Raw genomic sequence first — 22,840 nt, 5'->3', positions numbered from 1 at the left:
ACAGATTCAGAAAGCCATTCTAATGTTAAGAACGGCGATGCTTTAATAATTTTATTTATACCCTGCTTTCCTCACCAACAGCTATCCAAAGCAGCTTAAAACATTGTCTCCCCTCCTCCATTTTACCTATTTATACAGCACCTTGAATGAATAATGTGCTCTATGTACTTGTTTGTTCTCACATCATTCCTGTAAGGTAGGTCACATGGTTTGTACTTTGTGATCATTTCTAGGGTGGTTGCACAGAATGGTGGCATACAGCCCACACGCGCACACACAGATACTCCTTTTTCTGTTTCTCTTTTTTTCTGCATTCTTCCCAAGAGCACAGGGTCAAGCTTGGTCTGTGTTTTTCCTCCTACAAGATCATTTTACTAAAAATAATGACAACTGACAGTCCATATCAAAAAAAGGGAGGGGGTTGGGAGTCCAAAATGGGCATCAAGCAGTACTATCCTCTTGAAAGCCAGTTTTGTGTAGTGGTTAAGAGCGGCAGGACTCTAATCAGAAGAGGCAGGTTTGATTCCCCACTCCTCCACTTGAAGCCAGCTGGGTGACCTTGGGTCAGTCACAGCTCTTCCAGAGCTTTCTCAGCCCCACCCATCTCACAGGGTGATTGTTGTGGGGATAACAACATGGTTTGTAAACCGTTCTGAGCAGGCGTTAAATCCTGAAGGGCTGTATGTAAATCGAATATTATTATTATTGAAGAGTGGCTCTGGCAATGCGTAGAGATGGCATGGTATTCTCATCGAAACTCTCCAGTTATTATGCCATAGCAAAGGGCCCCAGTGTGGCTCATATCGTCTTGTCCTTACTGTCAGGATTAATCCTCTCCTGTCACATGATGGAAGCTAGATTAAGAAAGAATCCTAAATGAATTTCAAGGAAGATTATAGTCGGGGACTAAAGAGAGGAGACTGAAGCAGAGGAACTGTCCAGTCTGAAGGAGGGCAGGGAAAACAGCAATGTCTTCTGATAATGGAAAGAGGATGCAAAAAGAAAAAGAAGCTGGGGGTCTCTTGGGTTCTTACTGCAAGACGGACTATAAAAATGTACCATGTTTAACTGAAGGCACAATAGACAGGTCCTAGCTCAAAGAGGCTTACAATCTGTAATTTAAAAAAAAAAAAACATCCCAAAGTATGTCATTCCCCAAAGCTGCTAAAATTGCAATACTTACGAATGGCATGAGATACACAGTAAGACCCATGTTTGTTTTATTTAGTGGAGGGAGGGGACTGAAGCAGACTGCAGAGCTGTATTTGTTGAGGGGGGGGCTTAGGACCTGGTGGCCGTTTCCTTCATAAATCTCTAGAGAATCAGATCATCCCTCTGGCTGAGAACTGGGTCAGGCGCTTGTGAATCTCTTCCCCCACCCCTTTCCTTTGGTGCTTGGCCTCCCCCCTCTGCCTCCCTTCCTGAAACACCTTTTGCATTTCCTTTTCTCGTCGCTGTCCTAGTGCTTTTCCGGACTCTCTCACCCCGTCATACTCACAAAAGATTGATGTTCACATCAAGGCAATGTAATTTTTCCAGCTAACAGATATTTACTTGGTGTTTGCATCTTATGGTCCTTATTTCTCGCTTGCTGTACCCGCCCAGTTGCTGGTCCCTCCTAGTGGAAGAGGCTGAGTGCTTTGCAGAAAGGCAGATATAATAAACAGGAGAGATGATAAGTTGGTCCCGGGTTAGCAGAATATCAACTTCTTTTCTTTGTTCTATTAGCTTATAAATTGTTAATATATTAGATAATAAAATAAAGTTAGATATGTAAGACATTAAAGTATGCACATTAATAATAGCTAGATTTCAAAACATGGATACTTCACAGAAAAATATTTTTAGCCAAGCTGCCTAAACTTTACATAGGTCACTTGGCCTAATGAAGGAGGTTTATGTCCTTTAGAATTCAGGTATATACCTTTTGTAGACAGTATCACAGTTGTGACAGATGACCCATTCACATAGGCATTTTATACCGTAATAAATGGCATATCTAGTAATATTTATCCGTGTAGTTCTGTGTTATCAGCTTGCGAAGTTGGAGTTTCCAGATCGTGAGGTGTGGAATTCAGGAATCTTCCTGATCAAGCGGCCAAATGATGGCAAGGTGGAGCGTGGAGGGTTTTGTTTTTTTTAAAAAAGAAGATATTAAGCTTATAATTCCTTCAAAAGAACGCTCAGTCAGTTACAAAGGACAAGCAGATGCTTTAATTGCAGGTCTCCCACCTCACAGGAGAACAAAACATCTTTGGATATTTCTCCCTGGCATACCACGCTAATTAACATGACTCTGAGGGAAGAATCCCAGAGTGATGTTTCCGCAGCGTTCTCCCCCCCAGCCCGAGCCGACGCTCGCAGGTTCTTTTCTTAAATAATTAATAATCAGCACTGCCTGCTGCTCGCTGTGTATGTGTTAGTGGTTGTCTCAGATCCCAGCATATTTGCACTCATCCAGTTCCTGTCTGCAGCTTGCTTTTGCTCTTTTCGAAGGCTTTCATGTTAAGGTCTTCATTATCTAACACTGGTTGTAGAATTGTGGCATCTGGCTTAGATGTTATTTAAATACCAAAACACAGAGTGGGAGGTGATGATCTGTTAGACTGTGATTTATAGGACAGAGATACGACAGGAGGGTTACAGGATATTTAACAATGCTAAGTGGGTCGCCTAATCCACTGGGTTGGCTTTGCATGGAAAAAGTGAAGGACGGGGAAGAACGTACCAGATGAAACCAAGATTCTTTCTACGGGCCACTGGTATAGCCTTGGTTCCACTGCAACTTAAATGGTTGTGTTTTTTTTTGTCTGTGTGGTGTGTATTGGGGGAAACCGTGTCTCTCTTCTTCCATAATCTACTTGTTGATTCCATCCCTGTGACCTCTAAGTGGAAACCCCTTAGGCCTTTCTACTACTTGTTCTCCAAAGGTCAGTGTGGAGGTTTTCCTATGACCTGCATACCCCCTGCCAATTCTGTTTCACTGTTAACGTGGAAACATGCAATTAGCATGTAGCACTTCGGGGTGCCTTCTTTGCTCTAAAAGGAGCCATATCACCCAGTATTACTCCAGCCTTGTGACTCTCCTGCAGTTCTCTTAACAGGGCCAACCTCTCTCCTTCATTTTCTGCCTTATATTTCAGGTCAAGAGTATCCTCCTTCCCTAAAAGAACCCCACAGATCTTATAGCACAAAAATGAACAGATATAATATGCAGTACATTTGGGGGGACTAGAGCCTGCATCATCAGATGCGTGAAGTATTATCCTCAGTTAACAGATATACACATAGGTATTGAGAAACATTTGTGGACAGTGGGAATAAATAGCTGTGAAATGCAAGAGGTTCATTCTGTGACATTCCCTGGCAAAGTTCTCAAATGTACGCAAAGTAAGTACAATGAGTATCTTCGAGTGTAATAAGCTGTGCAACAGAATCTAGTAAGAATACTGCTGTTGTGTACATTTGTACTTTTGCCTGGAAGTCACAGGATGTACCTCTTGTATTTCATGGCAATTTGGTTCTGCCTTTTACCTTTTTTTCTTTTTCTGTGTGTGAGAGACAGCACACACTGTGTACTTGGGGAACTTTCCATGTAAGGAGAAAATTAACCAGAGGAAAAATGACGGGGAGGGGGCAAACCTGCTTAAATATGCCCCCAAAGGGATGGGAGCTGGAGCTCATTCAGAAATGACGGAGATGACTGGCTGCTTCGTCCCCATTCTCTGCTGGCCCCCATCAATTCCAAATGGAAGTTGTGTACGCTGAGCACCAGCTGGATCAGGCACTATAGAGAGGTGCTTGGATGCTGCCTTCCTTCCCTCTGATAGCCTCATCACTGATGATTAGAAGAAAGGGTTATTCTCAGCTGTATCCCAGCATTATGGAGGGTGGTGCCTCATGGCTTCCCGTCTGCTCACTGATGATCCTAATAACAGCAGTTGGAAGCTAAAGGCTGTGCACAGGCTACCCAGTTGCTGAAAAGTTAACAGCTGTATTTGACCATGCAAAATCCAGAAGAAGAAACTAAATCTATGTAATGCCTTCTGTACGGACCAATCAAAATGAAACAAAGTATTGTACAAGCTTTCAAACTCAGAATGCTTCTTCAGGGTAGATGTTACAAAAATTAAAAAATGAAAAAGAGATTTGGAGGGCATTCTTTGCAAAAGTAGTGGAGCTTGGGTGTAATGTATCTGTTTGGAAGTTGACCTCTGTTAAGGATAATGTTTTTTTTTTCTCTGTTCTTCAACCCCAGCCCTATTGCATTATGCTGGAATCTTTGCTATTCGACTGCAGTGTTACCATATTTTGTAATCCGTCTGCGGTTCGACTGAATAGCTTTGTTTTACTAGGAATATTTGCTGTTACATTTAAATGTTATCAATCAAATGTTATCATATTTTGAAATCAGCTTACTGATTGCCTGAACAATTCTACCCTGCTTGTAATCCACCTTGAATATCAGTGATAAAGGTGGACTATAAATGTAAATAAATAAATAAAATTTCCAGGTCAAGGTTGTTAAGACCCTGTCTTGTCAGCCATTGGTGTTAGATGCTGACAGATTCACAATTCAATTGCTGTAGGTGATAGGTTGCAGCACTCGAATTCCGGGAAGAAGAAGCAAACGAGGAGGGGGTCCTCTCATTCGAAAGAATACAGACCTGAAAGATCTGCTCTTCTTTTCTCCATTTCTTATTTTTTGTAACCCGAAGAAGAGTTCTTTTTTTTTTTTAATAAAATTTTTATTGGAATTAGAATAATATAATTTCACATTACAATCAATTCCCGTTTCCCAATTTCTAACCCCCTCCCTTTCCCCCCTTTTCTTTTGACTTCCAACAGTTTTCCAACCCTTTGTCCCTTTTCTCTTACTCATTTTAAATTCATCTATCTAACAAACATATACTTTCCCTTTGATCTAAGCAATGATTCTTTAACTATTTTTTATTACTCTATACCTTATCTTAAAGTCCCTTCTTCCATATTAGACAAACAATTTGTCGCTTTTTAACATAATTTCATAGTTTCCTGGTTTCAAATATTTCTATAAACCATATACCATCTAAACCATATAACCCATGCATTTATATAAGTCAACCAATTTAACTTATATTCCATATGTTACTTTGTATAACTATCCTCAAAGGTTATCAATCAATTTGATCCATATATTTCTTCAGGTAGGCTCATTCAGTTTAACATATTACACGTTTATACCAGAAACAATGTTAATTAGTCGGTCCTTATAGTTAATTATTTTCTATCCATTTTCTATATATTTTTCTATATATAACACTCTAACAAAATAGCTGCTTAGACATTTTCATTTCTCTCTCTCCCCTCCAGTAAAGTCACCCCCCTCTACATTTTATCATATTTCAGTAGTTCTCAAACTGCCACAGTTCTCTTCCCACCTCCCATTTCTTCAGCACATATTGCTTCAGCTTCTCCCAATCTGTGTTGAACTGTCCTGGGTCCAGATTTCTCAGTTTTCTTGTCATTTTGTCCATTTCAGCAATCTCATGTTGTAATTTTCCGTTGAAGTTCCTCTGCTTGAGAATTTAGATCAGCGATGGAATGTCCTAGCAGACTAAAATGTTCTCCCACTGGTTTTTGAATGTTGTGCTTTTTTACTATCAGATTTATGTTCGTTGTGAAGGGACTGACCTATTTGTTCAGGTGAGTTGAAAGGCATTGCTGACACTTGATGGATGTAGCATAATGACTAAGTGGTTGGGTTGTGAATCAGCTCTCTACTGGCATGAATCCCACTACAGCCATGAGTTCAGCAGGTAGCCTTAGTTAAGCCATTCCTCTCAGCCCAAGCTCCCCAGCTGTATTGTGGGGATAATAATACACTATGAGAGCTGCTATAGCATAGTGAGTAAGTGGCTGGGTTGTAAATCAGCACTCTGCTGGTTCAACTCCCACTCTTACCATAAGCTCAGCAAGTGGTCTTAAGCAAGCCACTCCTGTCATCCTCAGCTCCCCAGCTGTATTTTGGGGATAACAGTAACATTAACTTTGTTCACTGCTCTGAATGGGGCATTAATCTGTCTAGAAGAGTGATATATAAGCACAATTATAGATGAACTGAGCTTGATATGATATAACTGGAGTTGTTACATTAGTTTCAGATGGGTGGCTTCACTGGTGATTGTGTTATCAGATCAAGATGACTAGCTGTGTTTGTCTGTAGCAGTAGAAAAGAGCAGTCCATAAGACTAACAAAAATTTGTGGTAGGGTATGAGCTTTGGTGAGGTATCTAAAGAAGTGAGCTGTGACTCATGAAACCTCATGCCCTACCACAAATTTTGTTAGTCTTATAGGTGCTACTGTGTATTAGAGTATGCATTTATTCACCAAAGCTCATACCGAAATACATATTTAGTCTCCTAAAGCAACTTAACTGCCTTATTTCCCCATCTTTAAGCCCTGCCTCTTTAAGCCCCGCCCTCTCCCCACCTGCCCTTCCCACTCCACGCCCAGCCCAGCCCCTTTCCTCGCGTCACGAGGCCCTCCCGTCCGGCCACGCCCCCTCCCGAGACCATCCCTCCCGCCCGCTCCTTCGCCTCCGCCGGCCATAAGCGTCCGTCCATGGCCACGCCCCTTTATTCTCCCCCTCAGCGCGTCGCGCTCGAGCCGCTGCCTGAGGTGAGGCGGTTTGCCGCCTCTCAGCGGCGTCGGGCGCTGCTGGGACGCGGCAGGCGGCGGCTCGGCGGGTCCCTCCCACCCGGAGTCGCCCAGGCGCCTCCTCCGCTCCCCTCCCTCGGTCGCCGCCGCTGTGAGTCACGACGACGGAGGGAGGAGGCGGCTGAGGACAGAAAGCGAGAGGGAGAAGCGGCCGCTTCCCCACACGCCGCTCGTCTCCGAGGCTGCCTCGCCGGACCCAGCCCGCCCAAGTCCCGAGGGGGGAGAAAAATCGCGCCTCGACCTTGCCCCCCCCCCTCTCAGGTAAGCGCTTCCCTCCCTGGCAACAAAAGGAGCCTTGCGCCTCGTCCGGCCGTTGGCCGCGCGCGCGCTCTCGTTCACTCGCCTCACACACTCACCCCCGCTCGCTCGCGCCCGTTCCCCTCGCCGTTCTCGGCTCTCGCCTAAGAACGTTCGCGTGCGCGCGCCCGCGTGCTCCCCTCCTCCTCTCCTCGCTCCGACAGTCGTTCCTCCTCTCGCCTCCCCCCCTTCTCGCCTCCGCTATCATGGAGTCGCTCTTGCTCGCCTCAGCAAGGGTGGTAGGTTTGCCAACTCTAGGTCGGGAGATTCCTGGAGAATTGGGGGGTGGAGCCTGAGGAAGGGGAGAGGCTTCATTGGGGTGTAATGCCACAGAGCCCAATCTCCACCATTTTCATTAGGGTTGCCAATTTTGGCTCTGGAGATTCCTGGAGAATGGAGGGGGTGGAACCTGTGGAGGTTGGGATTCAGAGGAGTTAGCCGTGTTAGTCTGTGGTAGTAAAATCAAAAAGAGTCCAGTAGCACCTTTAAGACTAACCAGTTTTATTGTAGCATAAGCTTTCGAGAATCAAGTTCTCTTGGGGTTTGCCGAGGGGAGGGACTTTAGCGGGGCATAGTGCTGTACAGCTCACTCTCCAGATCAGCCATTTTCTCCAGGGGAACTGATCTGTGTAATTGTAGACCAGTTTCAGAGGGGTGGCTGGGTCCAGTGGTGCCTTAGAGACCAACAAAATTTTCAGTGTGAGCTTTTGACAGTCAAAGCTTGTAGTTCCAGGAGATCTCTAAGCCCACCACAGTGTGTCATAGTGGTTAGTCTAGGATCTGGCAGAACCAGGTTCAAATTCCCACTGTGCTGTGGGAGATCGCTGGGTGAGCTTGGGCCAGTCACACCCTCTCAGCCTTAACCTACCTCACAGGGTTGTTGTGAGGATGACATGGAGGAGAGCGATGTGAGCCACTTTGGGTCCCCATTGGGGAGAGAGGCGGGGTATAAATCAAGTAAATAAAAATAAATGAATAAAAGTCTCCAGGAATTATAGCTGATACCCGACTACAGAGATCAGTTTTCCCTGGATGGAATTTCAGTTTTGGAAAGGTGAACTCTGTGATATAGCTTGGAGAAACTGTAATCCTTCCCTAGGCATTGCCCCCAGATCGGGTTGCCATCCTCCGGGTGGGCCTGGAGATCTCCTGGAAATACAACTGATCTTCAGAAGATGGATCAGTACCTTTGGAGAAAATGGCAGCTTTGGAGAGAGGACTGTATTTATCCCCCGCTTTTTCTTCCCACTGGGTACCCAAAGCAGCATGCGTTATTCTTCCATTTTTTCCTTATAACAACCCTGTGAGGTAGTTTCAGGTGGATAGCTGTATTGGTCTGTAGTAGAAGAGCAAGACTCGGGTTTTTAAGGTGCTACTAAATCTGAATCTTGCACCATGAGAGAGGTTAGGCTAAGAGTGTGCATCTAGCCCGATATCACCAAGCAAGCTCCCATGGCAGAGCCATGATTCGAACCTAGGCCTCCTAGATCCTAGTTTGACGCTCTGCTACACCACACTGGACTCTGTGGTATAGCTAGGAGAAACTGAAGTCCCTCTGTAGGCCCTGCCCCCAAATCTCCAAGAATTTCCCAAGCCAGCAATCTCAACCTCTATTTAGTTACTGCTTTGTAGCCTATAAATATGTTAATAAATGAATTCTCTTCTCCCCTATCTTCTACTGGTGCCTTCTTTTTTAAAAAAAAGTAATTCTTCCGTTTGAGTTGCCTCTGGCCCCATATCTTTTTTAACCTCTTTCTCAAAACTCCTTGGAGTGTGTCCCCTTAAGAGTTGTCTCCCTAGCTTGCTTTTGGTGGGGTTTTCCTGCCATGCAGCTTTGCCTTTCCATTCACCCCTTTCTTTATAGAAAGCTTTGCCTTTTAAGGTTTACCCATGTCCCCCAAACTTTCCCCTTCTTTTTCCTCAGCTATTTTCCCTTAGTTTACTTTCAGTAGGCTTTTCATAGACCTATTCTTCCTCGGTACTGGTCCCATTCTCTCCCAGAACACACCTCTGTTTCCTCTGGTGTAACCTGCTTCTCTAGTTGAATTGAGGTGTAGTTTTGTTCAAGACTGCCCTGCTCTCCCTTATTTTTTCCCGTCAGGTAATCCTTTTGCAGTTTGATACTTGAAATCTGCCGCACAATCCAGGCAATGTTGGCTGATTATCAGTCTGCGACCCTTGACCCATGCCTCAAAATACTACTATCTCCCCCCTAAGAACCCTTGAATGGGGAAGAAAAGGGGCACCCAACCACAGCTTCCACTTGCACCCCTTTTTGTTATGCCATTTCATCTCAAGACATAGGAACATAGCTGAATAGGCTACCATGTTCTTGGTGACTTTCTCCTTTTGACTTTCCTTTTTCTGCTTCCCCTCCAAATCCATCAGAAATCCTTCTTTGTTTGCAGACTAAACCCCACCTGGTTGGGACTGTAGCAATAGAACAGATCGTTGTCTCTTTTTGTCTGCTATTGCTTTGGCTTAGAATGACTGCCAAGCTCCACTCCCGATGAACAAGTGGAGCCAAACTTCGAGCAGTGCCAAGCAACCCTCTATTCTTGTATATTCCCCCATTAGAATGAAAAAGGTCTTATGCCTCACTTTGTAAATATGATTATCCCCTTTTGGCAACAGTGTCCTTGGCTGCCTTTCCCTACTGTGCTTTCTGTGGAGTTTCCTTAGCTTAGAGACTTCCTCACTCCAGTCTTCTACACACCACATAGAGTTTTAGTACTGCCCTGTGTAATAATGCCTTATCACTGTGTACACCTTTCCTGGGAGCTTCAGAGCTGCCCTCCGATGTTTGGCTCCAGGTATGTCCCATACTACTATGTGTATTTAGAAGGTCTGCCATGCTTTCCTTAAAATGCAAAACAGAAACTCATTTTGCAGATAGACTTGTAAAAGGCTGGTGATGGGTTTGCAGCTATTTGTCAGCACTTAATGACACACCCATTTTTTCCCTGTGTGTGAAATGGCCCTCAATTTTATCTCTGTTTCTCACCTTCAGACAGGATTGCCTTCGGGCCATTTTGCACTTTACAAGATGAAACTGGTCCAGTGTGTTGACTTACAAGTTTGAACAGTTGAAGGGGTGATATAAGTGCAGGGAAAAATGTGCTTGGAAGACAAGAGGCAAACTTTTTTTACTCATCACAAAACAATTCTTAAATACTAAGATTTACATTATTAAATAACATCATCTACAAATTATCAAGTTGGGAGATACTACCTCCTCTTTGTATCTTAGTTAACTTGATGTATCATTGATTTTGTCGAGCTATTCAGAGAGATCTGGTGGGGAAGCTTCCTTTTAATATCTTGCAAAGATCGTTCTTTGCAACTGTAATAACGTCATATTTCCATAGTGATGGACATTCAGTGGGCTATTCAACAGAAAGACATCTGATTTAAAGGGAATATCTGTATGAGCTGTATGCAGGCCTTCCTATTCTAAACAACAATGACATGATTGAAAGGCTACAAAATACATGGGGGGCTGTCTTTTGTGTAATACCTGAAGCCTACTTTAAACATTATCTGTTACTTCCCTCATAACTCCTTACAGTATCTCCTTATTTCATTTGATAATCCTCCCTCAAGATTATTATTTTTTGGCTTAAAGGTTTACCACCATATCTCTCAGTCCATTTTAGGCTGCATTCTCAAAACCACTTCCTTTATTTTGTGTGTATGTTGTGAATTTGTTAAAGTGGCGTAACCACTTCTTTGGAATTTGCTCGGATTAAAGTAGGGGCTTTAATTTTAGCTTTATTTCTTATCTATATTGCCCATTTGTCCTTTGTGGTGGCATACATAATCCCCCAGAGGTCTCTGTTACAGTAATTGAACTCAACTAGATGTGCTCTGCTTCAGCAAGGGTACTGCATCATGTGCTGTCAGACCATGCTGTAGTTGGGAACTGTGAGCATGGAACCAGGGATTGGTGAGCCTTCACATGATACAACTCCCCCTGTTCAAACTGCATTTTTGCTACATTAAGTAATCTTAAAAAGAAGAGAGGAAAACAACTTATGCAGCCTTGAGCTCATTGGAAAGAGGATGGGATAAAAATCTCATAGTAATAAGTTGCTCCTTCCTTGCTACTTTTGTGCACTCTTCTTTGAAAAATTTCTAGGTCCTTACTTCCAAATTTACCTCATAAGGTAAGCAAATACTTGCCTTGTTTATGACATTTGTATTTTTCCCAAAGTTTTATTATAATAATAATAAAATTCGATTTATATACTGCCCTTCAGGATGATTTAACACCCCCTCAGAGCGGTTTACAACGTATGTCATTATTATCCCCACAGCAAAACACCCTGTGAGGTGGGTGAGGCTGAGAGAGCTAGAAGCTGTGACTGACCCAAAGTCACCCAGCTGGCTTCAAGTGGCGGAGTGGGGAATCAAGCCCGGTTCTCCAGATCCGAGTCCTGCGCTCTTAACCACTACACCGAACTGGCTCTCACACCAAACTGCCTCTCAGAGCACATCTAGTTGAGTTCAATTACTGTAACAGACCTCTGGGGGACCGTGTATGCCACCACAAAGGACAAAAGGGCAATACATGTAGAACATGATTAGTTTTATAGATCTGAGGTAAACGTTGCTTCGATTCTTCCATAGCTTCATATGGCATATGGGTTTTTACATTTCAGAATACAGAAACTCTTTACATAATGAGATTCTTTTTCAATTACCAAGTTTCCAAAACTTCTCTTAAAGGGGAGGTGGCATACAAATGTCCTAAATAACTGAGGTGTGAAATGCTTTCTATTCCGACATTCAAATAGACACCTGCTGATTCACTTTTCAAAGTGTGTCAACTGAAGTGTGTTTTAATTATTCAGGATACTCTGGTGTATATGAGTTAATTATCTAACTTCCTTGACTGCTGTATCCAATATTTGACTGTCGTCATGAACATGAACACCAGGCATTGTGATGTTATCCCTTACATTTTTGATAAATAAAACTAGAGTTCAGTCTATTAAGATATAGTTCACTTGAGAACTTTTTTTACTTAATGTGTGAGTTTGTTGGCTGCTGATTCCGAAATGGGTGTGAATGGGAGAAGCCTTGAGGAGGCTAGAATATACAAATGATTTTTGAGGGAGAGATGCAGAGTAGAGTTGATAGATAGATCTCCAAGGCAGGGACACCTTTTCTCTGTTGCATTTTGCTGTTCACAAACCTTTCATGAGCTTTCTGATTATATCTTGGCAGTCTGCAGTTACAAGCATGCTATAACTTGCTTTATGATTATTATGATCTTGTAAGTATATAATATGATTGATTACAATGGACATCCTTATCAATTTGTTTCATTTTTGAGCAACTCATACATGTGTTGTAAACATTAGGACTCTTAAAATTTTATATTTGTACAGCATTAGTCAACTGTTGATACAGACTTGGTTTCTTGAACTGTGCGTAATGAAAGAGGATAGGATAGTAGAGAACATTGAAAGCACAAAAGGATCTGATTTTTATAGAATACTTTTAGTGGGTAAGATTAGTTCCTGCCACTGAAACTTTTACAGAGTAACTGTAACCGTCTAATTTTGATTAAACACTTGAGAAAAGCTCAGAGTAATATCAAGTGCAGTAGGCACTCCAGAAAACTTCAGACAATAATTACTGGAACACAGAGTTTTGATAACTAGGCTATGTGGGTTAACCATTTTGTGAGTTGGACAATTCCTATTTGGTCACTGACAAATGTTTCCTGTCTTCATGAACATACACTTCTGAATATATTAGCCTGATAAGTAGCAGTGGAGAGTGCTGTCAGGTTGAGGCCAGCTTATGGTTACCCCTGCTGGGGTTTTCAAGGCAAGAGACTAACAGAGATGGTCTGCCATTGCCTGCCTCTGCACCCTGATAAGTATTTAACATTAATTGTAATCCTGCATTCAGGCTTGTGCAGTAGGTAATTGCAGACTTCTGGATAAAGCTTTAGCATTAGATCTTTACTGATGCATGACTTCTTAACCATACTTATTTTTTCTTTTTCAAAATACTCATACCATAATTGAGCATTGTATAACCCATGGCTGTAAGATTTCAGAAATATGTTTTAGTTTGTACTAAGGTTTAAAAAATTCTGTTGTAAATAAGTTATCTTGGCATTATTAGCTATGTTAAACTTACATGCAGGTTTAAGGAAGGAAGTTACACCCTGTTTGAGGACATTTCCTTCCCTGCTAGCCTATCTATTTTTTATCCAGTGCTGTGAAGGTTAACTACCTAGTGCCATAAAATTAGAACATGAAGGTGACCTGGGTTGGAGATGTGACTGCTCTGCCAGATGACAGAGTCCACTCTGATCCTTGGTTGGTGAGGGAACATGGGGTGATGAAATGGGTCACTCAGAAGCTTGAGCTCTGTGAAAAGCTGTCTAGCAGAACTTTTCAGAGGCCTTCTCCATGAAGCGCCGTAATGGTGTAAACTTCAAGGATCATTTTGCTCCTCTTGTGAAACCATCTTATACTGAATTCACTTATAGCTATTACGAATCGGATGCCATTAATTTACAGTTCAGTCTTGGAGCATTATCAGAGCTCAGACTAGTCGTGGTTGGTTGGATGAATTCAGTAATTGCTGTCTGAGGAGGTAAGTTAGTTGCTCATAAGAGTGTGCCCAGTGATTCCCCAGAGCTGTACCCATTACTGTGGCTTCTTGTGCCCACTTTCTTGCTCCTCAAGGCAAAGTTCCAGTCCTTGCTTTTGTCCACCTAATCGGAGTGGATGGTGCTTTAGAAGAGCCCAAAAGACTCTGTGTCTATAGGAAGCATCAATTCAGAAGCCGTTGTCTGCATCTTAAGAGGGCTCATGGTGTGGAACCTTTTTTATTGGCCCTAGCCTTGTGGCAGTTATTTAATGGTGGTGCATACAAAGTGTTCTCAAAATGTCGGCAACAGGTGTTGAGGACCTCTGGCTGTAGCCTACTACATCAGTGTTAAATTGATGGCTTCTTAGCTTGCTACATGTTTCCATAGGGAATATCCTGGCTTGGTGCCAGGATTTTTGAATGCTTCTCTGACTGGATCTCAAGGTAGCTGCTCTTCTTTGTGTAGAAGATCTCTAACCCACTTTTCAGTACAGCAATTTAGAAAGTGATGAACAACTAACAATACTTCAGGCACTTCCATGAAAGCAGTATATCAGTAATTTGTGTGACCATCTTTGCTACAAGTATGACGCCCAGTTTCTGGTTTTATAGAGTTCTCAGTTAAATATTTCTGATACATAATTACTGATATACTTTTTTTTATAAAAGATTTATGCTTGATTAGTAATTCACCATATGTGTTTATGAAATCAATGTTTGCACTTCTCTGATACTGGCAAGAAGTGGAAATTGTTGGCTGTACCTGTTGCCTGTGTATTTCAGAATGTGTTATATTTAAAATGCTTCAGAAAACCTTTGAGGGCCCGTAAATTAATGCATGTATGGTTTGTGAAATATGTTAGCCAATGATAAAGAAAAAAATACCTGAATTCGGAAGTGGACTACTAGAAAGTGGTCTAAATCCCTTTTGAAAATATAGTTGCCTCAAATAGAACAGGGATTATTGTCTTTGCAAAAAGCAACTTTGGTTTTCCTTTGCTCCACTAAATGTTTCACCTAGTCTCTGCTGAGTGGTTTCATTTTCATTTGGTCATTCTAGAAGAACGCATAGTTTTTTTTTCCTAAGGAGATGAGCAAAATCAAAAAGCGTTACAGAATTTCTATGGATGTTTTGCCACATGGCACAAAGCTCAGCGCAGTGCTGATTTCCAAGGAATGGGATAATTTCTCCACCCTATTCAGTTATTTATCTGTGTTCTGCCATTTTGTCCAGGTTGTCAGCTTGTTCAAAGGTAGTTGCCTGTGAAACTCTTGCTTGGGTTTCCGCGTATCACAGTACACGAGGGCCAGTAAATGCTGTCTTAGTTTTTTATCCCCTCTGGAATGGATCTCCACAAGCTGGTTTTTTCAGTGTGTAATTTATAGGCAGGGATACAAACTATGCAAGTAGTCCTCTGTGGCCAATGCAGCTCTTGATTTATGGTTCTTGAACATCGCAAGAACCTCCCATGCTGTATGACATATAGTTTTTTAAACTATCTTTCAAGGGGAAAGATGGGATATAAAAATTCTACCTACCCATCTAAATATTACAATTTAAGCGTGAAGGCAGAATGAAATTGTTGCCTCTCTCGTCTGGGAATGAACACTGTCCTCAGTTGCCTGCATATAGCAGTTATAACAGAAGCAGTCTTTCTCTGCTGACGGTGTTAAGTTGGCAAAAATGTAATAGTTTGCATATGGCTTAAAGTCTGAAGAGAGCAACAAGTTCTACAGTAATTCACAGTTAACTTGGCTCTTTGTGGTCAGATGAAATTACCTTGGAAATTTTTGAATTTTGGTTCATTAATGCTCTCAATATGTTTTTTGAAATCCGCTCGTGAAAGAAGCTATAGAAATGCAAAGAACCAGGAAGGAAAACTTATCCCTGTCTGGGTTTATGAACTCTTAATGTCTAGATAGATGGCTACAGCTCACTTTTTAAAAATGGGTAGGAGTGTAGAAACTGTGTCTAAAAACTGTGGTTTGAGGTACCTTTTGGAGACTTTGGTATAAAGTCTTACGTATTTGAAATGTTACACCAGGAGACCTGAGCCCCTGAGAATTTTGGCATGTTCTGGAAGGAAAAAAACCCGATACAGCGTTAAGTATTCCGGATTCAGTTATAAATGTGAAGTGTTATGGATTCTGTGTCATATCCCTCGAGAGAAGCAAATTAATGCAGTCTCCATCTGCCTGTTGCTGAAGGTCATGAATTGCATTGAGTGAAGGGGAAAATATCAGGATTGTGAGTTTCCTGATTTCAGTGTTGCAGCTGTTCTCTGGAAGATTTAATTGTAAATTAACAAAGCTTAAAGGTGCAGTGTCCTCTTGTACTCTCGCAGTGTGACCTGAATTGTAACCACTGAAGTGCTCTGTGGTATAGCCGCAGAGGCTAACAATGTCTAACTTTGCAATGTTGTTGTCCAAGATTAAGGGAACGGCACTGTCGGCTTTTCTTTTAAACTCAGACTTGCATGGTGCCTCTGAACTTGTTCATCTTTGTTAGTGTTTCTGTTAGGCCTTTGTTCTAGAGCAATGGCTTTCAGACTGTGCTTGAGGAAGCTCTGGGGTTTCTCAGCTTATCAGGTTCCTTAATAAGAACATCTAATACAGAGCTCGACAAATCCCAGGTGACAGATTGCTATGGTGCCTAGAAATAGCATTTTGGCACTTAGTGCATACATGCAGATGAAGTTGTCATTGCTTGATTATATGTTAACTTTACACCGTTCACTGGTGGTAGATTGATTCATGTCTTAACCAGTTGCCTTCCGTACTGGCTCCAGTATTCAGTTAAATGGAGCTTTTTAAAGCAATGAGGAAATTATGAGAAACTGGAGAGACATTAATTTGGGGTTAGAGGTCAGGCTTTTGCCGCAGGGCAACCCCTATATATATTTATATACTATAACTAAAATGTCAAACTTTGAAGAGCTTAAGATTAGGTTTTGTTGTAACGTTAATTAGAAGATGTGTTTCTCTGGGGTTCCTTGGTTGCCAAGACAATGAGGGAAGGATTCCCTAAAGATAATAATACAGACTGAAAATTCGTGCTCTAGAGAAGTAGTTGCTGACACGAAAATATACTTTGTGTTGGACAGTGTCTGAATTAGCACGTATCCTCCTCATTACTAGAATAAAGCAGGAATGGATGGGGGGTTGCTTCTAGGTGTATGGTGCCGCTACTGCTTCAGTAGTGACTGCAGTTGTTTAAATTGTCACCATATTTTCCTGTATAGTCGATTTACTTGACTATTTGACTACAAATGGCTAACATTAAAATATCTGGTGTGCCCTGACCTGGATAGCCCAGGCAAGTCCAATCTCGTCAGATCTCGGAAGCTAAGCAGGATTGGCCTTGGTTAGTAATTGGATGAGGTTGCAGAGGCAGGCAATGGCAAACCACCTCTGTTAGTCTCTTGCCTTGAAAACCCCAGCAGGGGTCGTCGTAAGTCTGCTATGACTTCATGGCCAGGTGTAGAATTGTTTAATTTTAATTTAATTTAATTTATTACATTTATATTCCACTCTCCCCGCATCAGCGGGCTCAGGGCGGATGACAACAATTCAACATATTAAATATCACTAAAAACTTAAAAATTCTACATCTAATGATTAAAATTACAACTATGCAAATATACAAATTTCATATATATACATATAAATAAGTAAAGAGGCCCCACATAGTTTGAATTCGACGTTCCGTACAGCGGTTCTTCCCAGAGCAAATATATGAGGTTTAAAGTATTTAAGGGTATTCACCTTGATGATGTTTTGCATACTTAATCACCTTCACTTTGTCTAATGCTTATGTCAATTTTGCGTGTAGTGCAAGCATGTGGGTTTCAGTTAGATTCTACTTGCTCGCTCCAGTTGTTACATTGTCTGACTCGACAGCCTTAATGAATGTTTCAACTATGTTGCTTGTGCATCTCGGAGTTGATGTGTTCATAGTGCTACCAAGCTAGAAAGGTAGCCTAGAAGAATGGCATGATTTTTCCTTGATACAGCCTTCTCAACAATAGCCAGCAGTTTCCTTTAGAATCTCATCTTGCATATTCTGAATATCAGCAAGAGAGTCTCAGGCACACTGTGGCAGATCATTAATTCACACTGCACGAATGAGAAATGAAGGTAAGTCACTAGGTGTCATGCAGCAAATCCTTGTTTGATTTGGGCTGGGGACCCAGCTCTTGTCCACTGGAACTATTCTGGCTCTTGGTGAGGCTGTATAATGAGTAATGCTACAGGCCCCGGTGGTGGTTCAGCTGTTCTACAGCTGTCTTGCTAAGCATTGCTGCTTGCCCTGGGACCTTAGTCATCATTGCTTCTGCTGTTTCACATTCTCCCCCACTGTTCCTCATAGATATCATGTTACGGAATACTTCTGGATTTTTTTTCCTTAGGAGTTGATTTGTCGTTGAACGTTTCAGATTTTTTTAGTTTTAAATGAAAATCCTTAAGTGTGGCCTCAGAGTCATTGCAATGAAATGTCCAATCATGGCTCTTAGCTCTACAGGGAGATAGTTTAGGGCTTTGTGTGCATGCATTGGAAGGCCTTTTGCCTATTTGTATTTTTTTTTAATGAGGAAAGGTGAACATCTATTTATTTGGAAAATTTCTATGCGGTCTCCCATAGGAAACCTGCCCAAGGTTGCTTAAAAGTGAATTATGTTTATTATTATTATTTTTAATTATACTGATGCATACATTAATATTACCTCCACATACAATCTATACTTCATGTACATATACATATAGAATAAATTTAACTATCCATACATCCAATACAAGCTTGTTTCCCCCCTTTCCCCCCCCCCAAGAGGAACAACCATAAGAATCATCTGCTTTATATCTTTAACCATGAGCACACTCTTTGGAGTTTCGTTATAATTTGGTTGGTCTCGCCTCCTCTTACCCATCTTATGTATCTAGACCATTTCTTCCTTATTGTTAATGTCTTATTTTCCCATGTCTTATCCTGTTTTAATATCGATAAAATGTCTGATTGGATCCATTCATATAGATACCAATTCCATCTTTCCAAAGTCCATTTAGAGGCATCTTTCCATTCATACGCTATTACAGCATGGGCAGCTATAATCATGGCTTTTAACAAGTGCTATCTATTTTCCTGTACTTCATTATTCCCTCTTTAGCAATAATATTAAGGACTTTTAACTTTTCTTAGATCACATGGATGCCCATATGAAACTTTAGCATATGGGTGCTCCAGTTATTATGCTGCTTTGAAAAAGAATATATCTGTAATAATGACAAATGAAACCGGTGGTGCAGGCTGTTAAAGCTAATACACAACAGAAGTGGGCACTAATTCTTGTGTTAATGAATGTGTAAGTCAAGTATAAATTGGCTTCCCACAATTCTGTGTGCTGGGAGAGCAAAATAAGTCTTTGAAACAGAAAAGGGCTGTTAATTGCTATAAATAGTCCTGTTGTCAATATTGTTATATGGTTCAATTACATATTTAAGTAATAAAGACAGGGACCAAATTTCTAAAGGTTTATAAATAGTCCTTTCTTAAGGATTTCTTTTTTTCCTTTTGAATGATTCTTCTAACCCTTTTAAAAAGCAATCATGAGTTACTGCAAGTCTTTCCTACTGCGTTCCATTGCAGAATAGGCTTGCAGGAATTTCAGCTGAGATGTACCCTCTTGGTGAAGACATTCATGGGGATTAGTTTGGCATCTTTTCCAGATGCTTTGTGGGATAGCAGAAATAAGCTGACTCTTAGGATTACCATTTTCTGCTATCAGATGGAAATGACTTGTCTTTTTTAAATCAGTCATTTTCTAGGTGTGTTCTGAGGAATCTGGCTTCTTTGGAAGCTTATTAGTGTTCCCAGTGATCTGATCACTGATGGCAGGCAAGTGTGCCTGGGAGGCCCGCCTGCTACCAGTCTCACCCCCATGTGCAACCTCAGGTGAGCATTAAGTATCTTCTAGGGCACCCTTGCGGAGTGCACGTGGAGGCTAGGGTTTATCAAGGCTGATCAGAGATCTGTGTGAATTGGCTGTGCACCCCAGCGTGCCCCAGATTCTTCCATAATGTGTAGAGTTTTCCATAACAGGCAAGTCAAAGAAGAAAGCTTCCTGGAAGTAAAAAACCATGACAGCTTGTGATTTTCTTTAATGTTCCACATGCAAATAGCGTTCTCTTGCTTGTGATCATTAAATTGCCTTCTGTACTTACAAAGTACAGCTGAGCTATTTCATTTCCACCTGGTGCTCACAAACTCCACTCGAGAAGATAAGACTTTGTCAATACTATACCACTTTAGGTTGCATTTGAGAAGTCATATGAATAAGTATTCCTTTGAGCAAAAACTTTCCTTAGGAATATTTTTCCAGTAGAAAACTGGCATCTCTAAGAGTTCAAAATCAAGAACAAATTTTATGTAATGTCTCTTAGTGGAACCACCAGTGATGCATAACAGTGGATAAGCTTTTGAGTTCTCTAGAATTCTTCACTGGTCTACATGCTGTGCAAAAAAAAAAAAGTATGGGGGAATGCCTCAGGGCATAATTTTGAATCCAGTTCCAATTACCTTTATTGGCATAGTGGTAATTTTGAATCTACATGCCTGCCTAGCATTAAACACAGAACCGGGTTTGAACAGGACTGAACATCATGACTTGAGGCATTCCCCCAGCGTCTTTTAAACATTTTATTTTTGAAATATCTAACCTAATGAAGAATTCTGGAAAACTTGTGTCCCAATAAAAGATATTACTTGGAATGTATTCTTGGTTTTGAATGATCTTTTGGACCATCATGGCTGTGAACAGCTTTTTTCCTACCTCTAGGAAGGCTAGGCTAGAAATCTTCTTTCATGCCACTTTGCAATCGGGGGAGGGGGCCCCCGCATCCAGTTATGTGAGTCCTTGCCTGCAGTCTACTGAAACAGGTTTACTACTTGATCTGCTGTTTGTAAAAAGGAGGTTTTTGATCTGTGATGGCATTAGGCCTCTTGAGTTCTTTTTAACTTGATCGAGTGGTGGTAACAGTTTGGTGTAGTGGTTAAGAGCAGCAGAACTCTAATCTGGAGAGCCAAGTTTGATTCCCCACTCCTCCACTTGAAGCTAGCTGGGTGACCTTGGGTCAGTACAGCTCTTTCAGAGCTCTCTCAGCCCACCCACCTCACAGGGTGATTGTCGTGAGGATAGTAGCATACCACTCTGAGTGTGGCATTCAGTTGTCCTGAAGGGCGGTATAAATTGAATGTTGTTGTTGTTGTTGTTGTTATTGGTGCTTTGACTGTGTTCCTCAGGTGGGTCTGATCCTGAGCGGTCAGCAACATAATAGTGGTTAGCTTGCTTCCATAACCAGGTCCATGGAGAATGTCCCCAAGTGCTTTTTCGCCCCCGGTGCTGACTGTGGTTAGCCAGCTAGGGAGAGACTGCACAGGTCACACTGGATTGGAAGTTATCCTGACATCTAAGAGTGGGGATGGGAGAGGGAGACACAGCAGGGTAGCTAATTTTGCCCCAGCTTTGTTGAACTGGTCACAGTGAAAAGGCTGAAGTCTTAATGAAAAGAAAGAAGCTGGTTTTGATTACTTTGATTTCTACTGGCAAAGTTTTCTTCCTGTCCCCAAAAGATTTTAGGTTTGCATGTAAATAGCAAAGTTTACGAGAACTGGCTTGCAAACAAATTTATATGACTCCTGTGGTGGCTAAATATTTCAGTGGCTTCAGAATGTCTAAAGAGTCTGCTTCGGGCTGTATATTACAACTGATGCTCTGTTCCCGCAGATTGGCTTCTTGCAGTGGTTCCAAACTGAGAACAGATCAAAACTGAGAATTCAGCATACAGAATCAGGTAAGCAGAAGCTAAAGCTTTTAACAGCTGGAGGCCAGTATTTTTCTTCTGACCCCCAATATGTGCAATTAAAGTAGTGGTCACCCTTTGTGGCAAGCCTCTTCTAAAATGTCGTGCCTGCCAAATTAATTGGTGGTGTGCATATTCAAAACTTCTAGGCATGTAACTGCCATCTAGAGATCAGTGGGCTGGCAGCATTCCAGTTGTGAAATTCAGGCTTTAATCCCTGAGTCCACACCTGCCTGTATCACCACTTAATGCTCTGCAGATGCCTGTAAAAGATACTGGGACATTCAAGGGAAACTAACTATGGTTGGATTGCCTGTTGTTCTCAACTGTTCCAGTTTTGCCCCCTCTTGGACAGAATTGCAACCACACAACGGCAAGCCTGCCTGAATGTTGGGAATGACTGGCAGTGCTGGGTTATGAGAGCCTGCAGTGTCATAGGTGTGTCTGTCAGGCACTTGTGAGAGGGCGTTTTTCAGCTGCAGCCCTGAAGTTAATGGAATGCTTGCACAGATCCCTTCTATTTATCCCTTTCTCTGTTGGCCTTGCAATATAATTGCAACACTATTTTCCAAGTACCTTTGAGCTTATGTCAGTGCTGTAACATCTATACTGATTTCTCATTGGTCTGTGGACCATCTTAAAAGATACTAGTTACAGTAAATGACTTGGGCCTCTGCACATGCAAGGTACTTGCTTTGCTCCTGTGTCTGATACCAGTGTCTAAAATGGAGTAGCATCCATGTGTTAAGTTCGGATTGCAAGAGGGCATGGTGCTCTGACAGCTGACCATTGATAGCAGGTTTCCCTCTCCCCTGAAGACTCAGCACAGCAAGAGTTTTATGCAACCTCTGAAAGTGATATAAAATGTCCACCAAGAGCAGAATTTGGCAGCATCTCTAGATAACTGGCAGTAAGATATGTTTTGAAACAAGTGAACAGCTAAGGTATGGAGCTGATACAGACTACTGAATCCACCCAGCATTTTTCTGTGCCTGCCTCCCCCCACCTGCTTTCTCCTGTAACCTTATGAGCATATATAGCTACCAGAACCATTAGAGGTTGGTTAATGTGAATGTACAGTTAGCCTGCCTTAGAATGACCTTTTAGTCTAATTTTTGGTAATTATGTTGATTGGCAGTCCAGCCTATGCTCCATGGTCTCTGTCACAGAAACAGATTTTTCTAATTCTATACACAGTAGCAACTCAAAAATCCAAGCACTTGGAATAATACTGGTTTTCCTATGGTGAAATGGTTGAGATGACAAGCTTAGGTGCTGTCTTGAGTAATTTGTTAGTGTCAGTGTAGAAAAAAAGCAATCCAGTGGCAGCCTGAACTGAATCCAAATTATTTCAGTTTCCTTCCTTGTTTCCAT

At 41.8% G+C, this 22,840-nt stretch overlaps 1 protein-coding gene across 1 annotated transcript in view; it reads left to right on the top strand.

Moving 5' to 3' along the window:
* Positions 1 to 6,633: 6,633 nt before the first annotated feature.
* Positions 6,634 to 22,840, top strand: part of CTNNBIP1 (catenin beta interacting protein 1) — a 31,579-nt gene continuing 15,372 nt past the window's right edge. The window contains exons 1-2 of the mRNA XM_055001897.1: positions 6,634 to 6,961; positions 21,391 to 21,457. The gene's annotated coding sequence lies outside the window, so the exon portion shown is untranslated. The remainder of the gene's footprint in view (positions 6,962 to 21,390; positions 21,458 to 22,840) is intronic.

This window comes from Eublepharis macularius, chromosome 17, assembly GCF_028583425.1.
Source record: "Eublepharis macularius isolate TG4126 chromosome 17, MPM_Emac_v1.0, whole genome shotgun sequence".
Lineage (NCBI taxonomy): Eukaryota > Metazoa > Chordata > Lepidosauria > Squamata > Eublepharidae > Eublepharis > Eublepharis macularius.
Note: the sequence above shows the minus strand (reverse complement) of the source record. Positions and strands in the feature narration are given on the sequence as shown.